General features: G+C 45.0%; 1 pseudogene; it reads left to right on the top strand.

Moving 5' to 3' along the window:
• Nucleotides 1-1743: 1743 nt before the first annotated feature.
• On the top strand, nucleotides 1744-1862 carry LOC141141689 (5S ribosomal RNA; annotated as a pseudogene).
• Nucleotides 1863-6206: the final 4344 nt, after the last annotated feature.

The following is a 6206-nucleotide window of genomic DNA, read 5'->3' as shown; positions in this document are numbered from 1 at the left end:
AGGCCCGTGCGCTGCAGAAAAACTCTTTTTTTTAAAAAAAAAGAGAGAGAGAGGAAGGCGAGGGCGACGGAAGGGGGCGGAGTTTAGCGTGGCGTTGGCGTCCTCCAACGTCCAGCGCGGGTATGTGTTTTTTAAAGCAGCATTATTACTGCTTAAGCTGGTGGAGGGATACAAGAGCGTAGAGGGGCATGAAAGAGGTTGGTGACACAAGCATTCTTTTTGACACATTTACTATTGCATCAGGCTGAGCATTAATAGCAGCAGCAGTGGCTGACTATTGATCAAGCAATGGATGTGATTTCTTCTGGTAGTACCTATGCTTTGTGCATCGGGCTATGTTCAGAAGAAGGGGGTTGAAACATTCCCTAAAAAGGAGCTAAAAGGGTCTCCCTCAAGCTCTGGAAAACCTACTCTATAAATGGCATCCTTCCCTGAGAAGGGGTGGCTGGTCAGAGTGAGCATCGGGGCCATGTAATATTTGCAACTCTTTTCAACGCTGCAGCCCCTGTTCTTTTTACTCTTTTTCCTCAGCTATGGTAGGTTTAAAAAAAAAAAAGTTAATTTAATCGCATCCCAGTGTGGTCAAGATGTGACAGGTTCTCTTCCATTTTCCTAGGACCCTTAGATTGAGGAACTAGGGGCAGGAGAAGACGATTCCCTCAGAGGACCGTGGTGAGGCTGATGACTCCTCTTTTGAGGTGTAAAATGTAGGAGAGTCAGCATTCACAATCTGTAAGATTGATGGAGCAATTTCTTGCTGAATGATCCGCTCCACATTTATATACCCTTAGCTGAGTTCTCAGGGATCTGGCAAAAGGAGTGTCAAGACAAATGGGAGACTACCTCAATAGCTCTAAACGTACAAACTGGAGTTCCAAGAGTTTCCGTCTCCTTGTTTTCTCAGATCAAACGTTCCTAAGGATCCAGAGAAAAATAAATCTTTCTCTCAAGCATTGGACCATCTTTTGGCAAAAAAGTGTTCATGATGGCCCCCATGTAAGAGCAGAGGTTGGGGTTTGGTTAAATCCAAATGGACATTCTGGATCTCAAAAGATCTAAAATTCAATTCCTGAATATAATCTCTTTTTCTTTTCTTGCATGAAGTCAATCCAATCTGTTATCTCCATCCTACAAGGAGGAGAACTTCTGGCATCAATCGACATCAAAGATGCATATCTTCATATGCCTATTTCCTCGCTCACTAGTAATATCTTCTTTTAAAGTGGAAAATCTTCATTTTCAGTGTGTAGCTCTGCTTTCCGATCTAGCTGCTGCACCTCGAGTACAAAGGTTCTAGCTCATTTTCTAGCAAGATTGAGGGCCCAAGGTATACAGATTATGGTTTACCTAGTCGATTTGTTATTGTTAGACCATTCGGTAGCCCACTTAGACCAAAGTATGGTCACCACATTCGACTACCTGGAATATCTAGATCGGATTCTCAACCTAGGAGGAATCTTCTTTAAAACCATGAAGAAAATACTTGGGTCTGATCATAGGTACACCCAGAAAAGGGTATTTGTACCCCAGGCTAAGATCAGCGCCATAAAGGAACTGATTTAGGTAGTGGAAACAAGATGATTTTCTCCTATTCAACTTTGCGTGAGGTTGTCAGGAAGGATGGTGGCTTCATTCGAGGCCGTTCCTTATACTCAGTCTCATTCTAGACTGCTGCAAAACAGTATCCTATCGGCTTGAAACAAAGAGTTCAAGCTCTACATTCCCAATGTGTCTGACTCCAAAGCCTACGGCCACATCACCCTAATAGCGCTCAATCTCATCTGATCTTGGAGGCTAAGCAGGGTCGGGCCTGGTTAGTACCCGGATGAAAAACCACCTGGAAACACCAGGTGCTGTATGCTGGGTGCGATGGAGCCTCAGTTTATGGTTAATATCCAAAAAGTCTGCAAAGGGGAAAATCCTTCCTTCAGTTACCTAGGAAATAGTAACAACCTATGCCAACCTTTTTTTTGTTTAGGTTGGGGGACAGTCCTGAAAGAGGCAGCTGTCCAAGAGAAGTGGCCTTGATCAGAAATGGCCTTTTCCATTAACATTTTAGAAATTCAGGCAGAACACTTGGTCCTGAGGGCTTGAATGTTCAGTTTAAGGTATTGTCCTGCTAGGATTCAACCCATGTATGCCACAGCAATGGCCTATATTAATCACCAATAGGGATGAGCTTCGAGTTCGAGTCTAAATCATGTTTGACTCGAACATCGGCTGTTCGCAAGTTCGCCGAACAGCGAACAATTTGGGGTGTTCACGGCAAATTCGAAAGCCGCGGAACACCCTTTAAAAGTTTATTGGAGAAATCAAAAGTGCTAATTTTAAAGGCTTATATGCATGGTATTGTCATAAAAAGTGTTTGGGGACCTGAGTCATGCCCCAGGGGACATGGATCAATGCAAAAAAAAGTTTTAAAAACGGACGTTTTTTCGGGAGCAGTGATTTTAATAATGCTTAAAGTGAAACAATAAAAGTGTAATATTCCTTTAGATTTCGTACCTGGGTGGTGTCTATAGTATGCCTGTAAAGGGGCGCATGTTTGCCGTGTTTGAACAGTCTGACAGCAAAATGACATTTCAAAAAAAAAAAAGTCATTTAAAAGTCTGACAATACACATAAAAGTTAATTGATAAAAACGGCATGGGATTTCCCCACAGGGGAACCCCGCACCAAAAAAAATGGCGTGGGGGTCCCCCTAATTTCCATACCAGGCCCTTCAGGTCTGGTATGAATATTAAGGGGAACCCACGCCAAAATGTAACAAAAAAAAAGGCGTGGGGGTCCCCCCAAAATCCATACCAGACCCTTCAGGTCTGGTATGGAATTTAAGGGGAACCCCGCGCCAAAATTAAAACAAAATGGTGTGGGGTCCCCCCAAAAATCCATACCAGACCCTTATCCGAGCATGCAACCTGGCAGGCCGCAGGAAAAGAGGGGGGGACGAGAGAGCGCCCCCCTCCTGAACCGTGCCAGGCCACATGCCCTCAACATTGGGGGGGTGCTTTGGGCTCCCCCCAAAGCACCTTGTCCCCATGTTGATGAGGACAAAGGCCTAATCCCCACAACCATTGCCCGGTGGTTGTGGGGGTCTGCGGGAGGGGGGCTTATCGGAATCTGGAAGCCCCCTTTAACAAGGGGTCACCCAGATCCCGGCCCCCCCTGTGTGAAATGGTAAGGGGGTACAAAAGTACCCCTACCATTTAAAAAAAAGTGTCAAAAATGTTACAAATGACAAGAGATGGCTTTTGACAATTCCTTTATTTAAATGCTCCTTCTTTCCATCTTCTTTCTTCTATCTTCTTTCTTCTATCTTCCTTCGGTTTCTTCCTCCATCTTCTTCTTCTTCTTCCTCCGAAGGAAGAAGATGGAGGAAGAAACCGAAGGAAGATAGAAGATAGAAGAAAGAAGATAGAAGAAAGAAGATGGAAAGAAGAAGCATTTAAATAAAGGAATTGTCAAAAACTGTCTCTTGTCATTTTTAACATTTTTGACACTTTTTTAGTGAAATGATAGGGGTACTCCCTTACCATTTCACACAGTGGGCCGGATCTGGGGGTCCCCTGGTTAAAGGGGGCTTCCAGATTCCGGTAAGCCCCCCGCCTGCAGACCCCCACAACCACCGGGCAAGGGTTGCGGGGATGAGGCCCTTATCCTCATCAACATGGGGACAAGGTGCTTTGGGGGGACCCCAAAACACCCTCCCAATGTTGAGGGCATGTGGCCTGGTATGGTTCAGGAGGGGGGGCGCTCTCTCGTCCCCCCCTCTTTTCCTGCCAGGTTGCATGCTCAGATAAGGGTCTGGTATTGATTTTTGGGGGAACCCCACGCCATTTTTTAAAAAAATTTTGTCGCGGGGTTCCCCTTAAAATCCATATCAGACCTGAAGGGTCTGGTATGGATTTTGAGGGGGACCCCCCCGCCTTTTTAAAAAAAATTTGGGTGCGGGGTTCCCCTTAATATCCATACCAGACCTGAAGGGCCTGGTATGGAATTTAGGGGGACCCCCACGTCATTTTTTTTTAAACTTTGGTTCGGGGCTCCCCTGTGGGGAAATCCCATGCCGTTTTTATCAATGAACTTTTATGTGTATTTTCGGACCGACAATTCACATAGCCACGAGTACTTTTAAATGACTTTTTTTCCTTTGAAATGTCATTTTGCTGTCAGACTGTTCTAAACATGGGAAACATGCGCCCCTTTACAGGCATACTATAGACACCCTCCAGGTATGAAATTTAAAGGAATATTACACTTTTATTGTTTCACTTTAAGCATTATTAAAATCACTGCTCCGGAAAAAAAGGCGGTTTTTAAAACTTTTTTTTGCATTGATCCATGTCCCCTGGGGCAGGATCCAGGTCCCCAAACACTTTTTATGAAAATAACTTCCATATAAGCCTTTAAAATTAGCACTTTTGATTATTCATGTTCGAGTCCCATGGACTTTAACAGTGTTTGCATGGTCGAACAAATTTTTTGCCTGTTCGCATGTTCTGGTGCGAACCGAACAGGGGGGTGTTCGGCTCATCCCTGATCATCAAGGGAGCACAAGAAGTTGTGCAGCCCAGAGAAAGGTGAATCTTATCCTATCTTGGGCAGAAAACAATATACTTTGTCTATCAGCAGTTTTCATTCTAGGAATAGAAAATTGGCAGGCAGACTACTTGAGTCACCAGCAGTTGTTCCTGGGAGAATGGTTCCTTCACCCTGATATCTTCCTGACAATATGTCATGGATGGGGGATCCCAGACATAGATCTGTTTGCGTCCAGGATCAACAAAAAAGATCGACAACTTTGTGTCAAGAACAAAGGATCCGCTAGCATGCGGAACGGATGCCTTGCTATTTCCGTGGAATCGGTCCTCACTGATTTGTGCTTACACTCCTCTTCTGCCTGCATCCACGGCTTCTTCACAGGATCAAGCAGGAAGGGAAGTTGTTGATTCTTGTGTCCCCAGCGGGGTTCAGGAAATCTTGGTATGCAGAGATCGTAGAGATGGCAGTAGGGAACCCATGGACCCTACCTTCATGGCCAGGCCTTCTCACGCAGGGTCCGGAGTTCCTACAAACGCTAAATTTAATGGTTTGTCTATTGAGGACCACACTCTGAAGAAGCGTGGGCTGTCAGGTTCGGTAGTTTTCTACCTTGGTTGATGCAGAGCCAGCCTCCATGGTTATATATTATGGAATAAACAACACAGCGAGTGCAGCGCTAATATTAACGTAAAGTATGATATCACTATGATAATATAAATTGTGAAATAGTCAAACAATGATACATACAATGGTAAGTGGTCAGTGGTTGAGGTCAGGCACGGATGTGGACGAGAAGGCCTGGCTCACAGTCTCTACTCTAATTCATCCCAAAGGTGTTCTATCGGTTTGAGGTCAGGACTCTGTGCAGGCTAGTCAAGTTACTCCACCCCAAACTCACTCATCCATGTCTATATGGACCTTGCTTTGTGCACTGGTGCGCAGTCATGTTGGAACAGGAAAGGGCCATCCCCAAACTGTTCCCACAAAGTTGGGAGCATGAAATTGTCCAAAATGTCTTGGTATGCTAACGCCGGGGCGGATTAAGAGCATCATGGGCCTGGTGTTCAGGATTTTGGTGGGCCTTTTTATGGAAACAAAATGAAAATGCAAAAATGTTTTGCTAAAACAAATTAAATATACTCACACAATTAATACCAGCCATGCAGCCTCTCAAGAGGTGGGAACAAAACCAATACCACCTGCTATGCAGTCTCTCACCAGCAGCAACATAGGGTGACCCAAACTGCCATTAAGGGAAAACCACCCCCTTAACAAAAGATGAGGGGGGGGGGGTGTAGTCTCGGGGTTGATGGGGAAATCGGACAAATGGCTGGTGTTATCACTTAAAATCATCCTGGCACCATGCTTAATATGGTGTCAGGATGATCAAATTCCATTATTTCTATTACTACATTGTAATATGTAGTAAAATAGTTCAACTCATCATAATACAGAATAAGTGGGAACCTGAGCTTGTCACTTGCCACCAGATGCAGCTTGTTACTTGCCACCGTTGCCTGCCTCCAGATGCTGCGTGCCAGTTGCCACCCGTAGCCTGCCATTAGATATAGTGTGAAACTTGCTACCCACAGCCTGCCACCAGATACAGTGTGCCATTTGCCACCAGCAGCCTGCCACGAGATAAGTTTGCCACTTGCCACCAA

The sequence above is a fragment of the Aquarana catesbeiana genome, linkage group LG04 (genome assembly GCF_042186555.1).
Source record: "Aquarana catesbeiana isolate 2022-GZ linkage group LG04, ASM4218655v1, whole genome shotgun sequence".
Lineage (NCBI taxonomy): Eukaryota > Metazoa > Chordata > Amphibia > Anura > Ranidae > Aquarana > Aquarana catesbeiana.
This window is presented reverse-complemented; position numbering and strand designations above follow the sequence as displayed.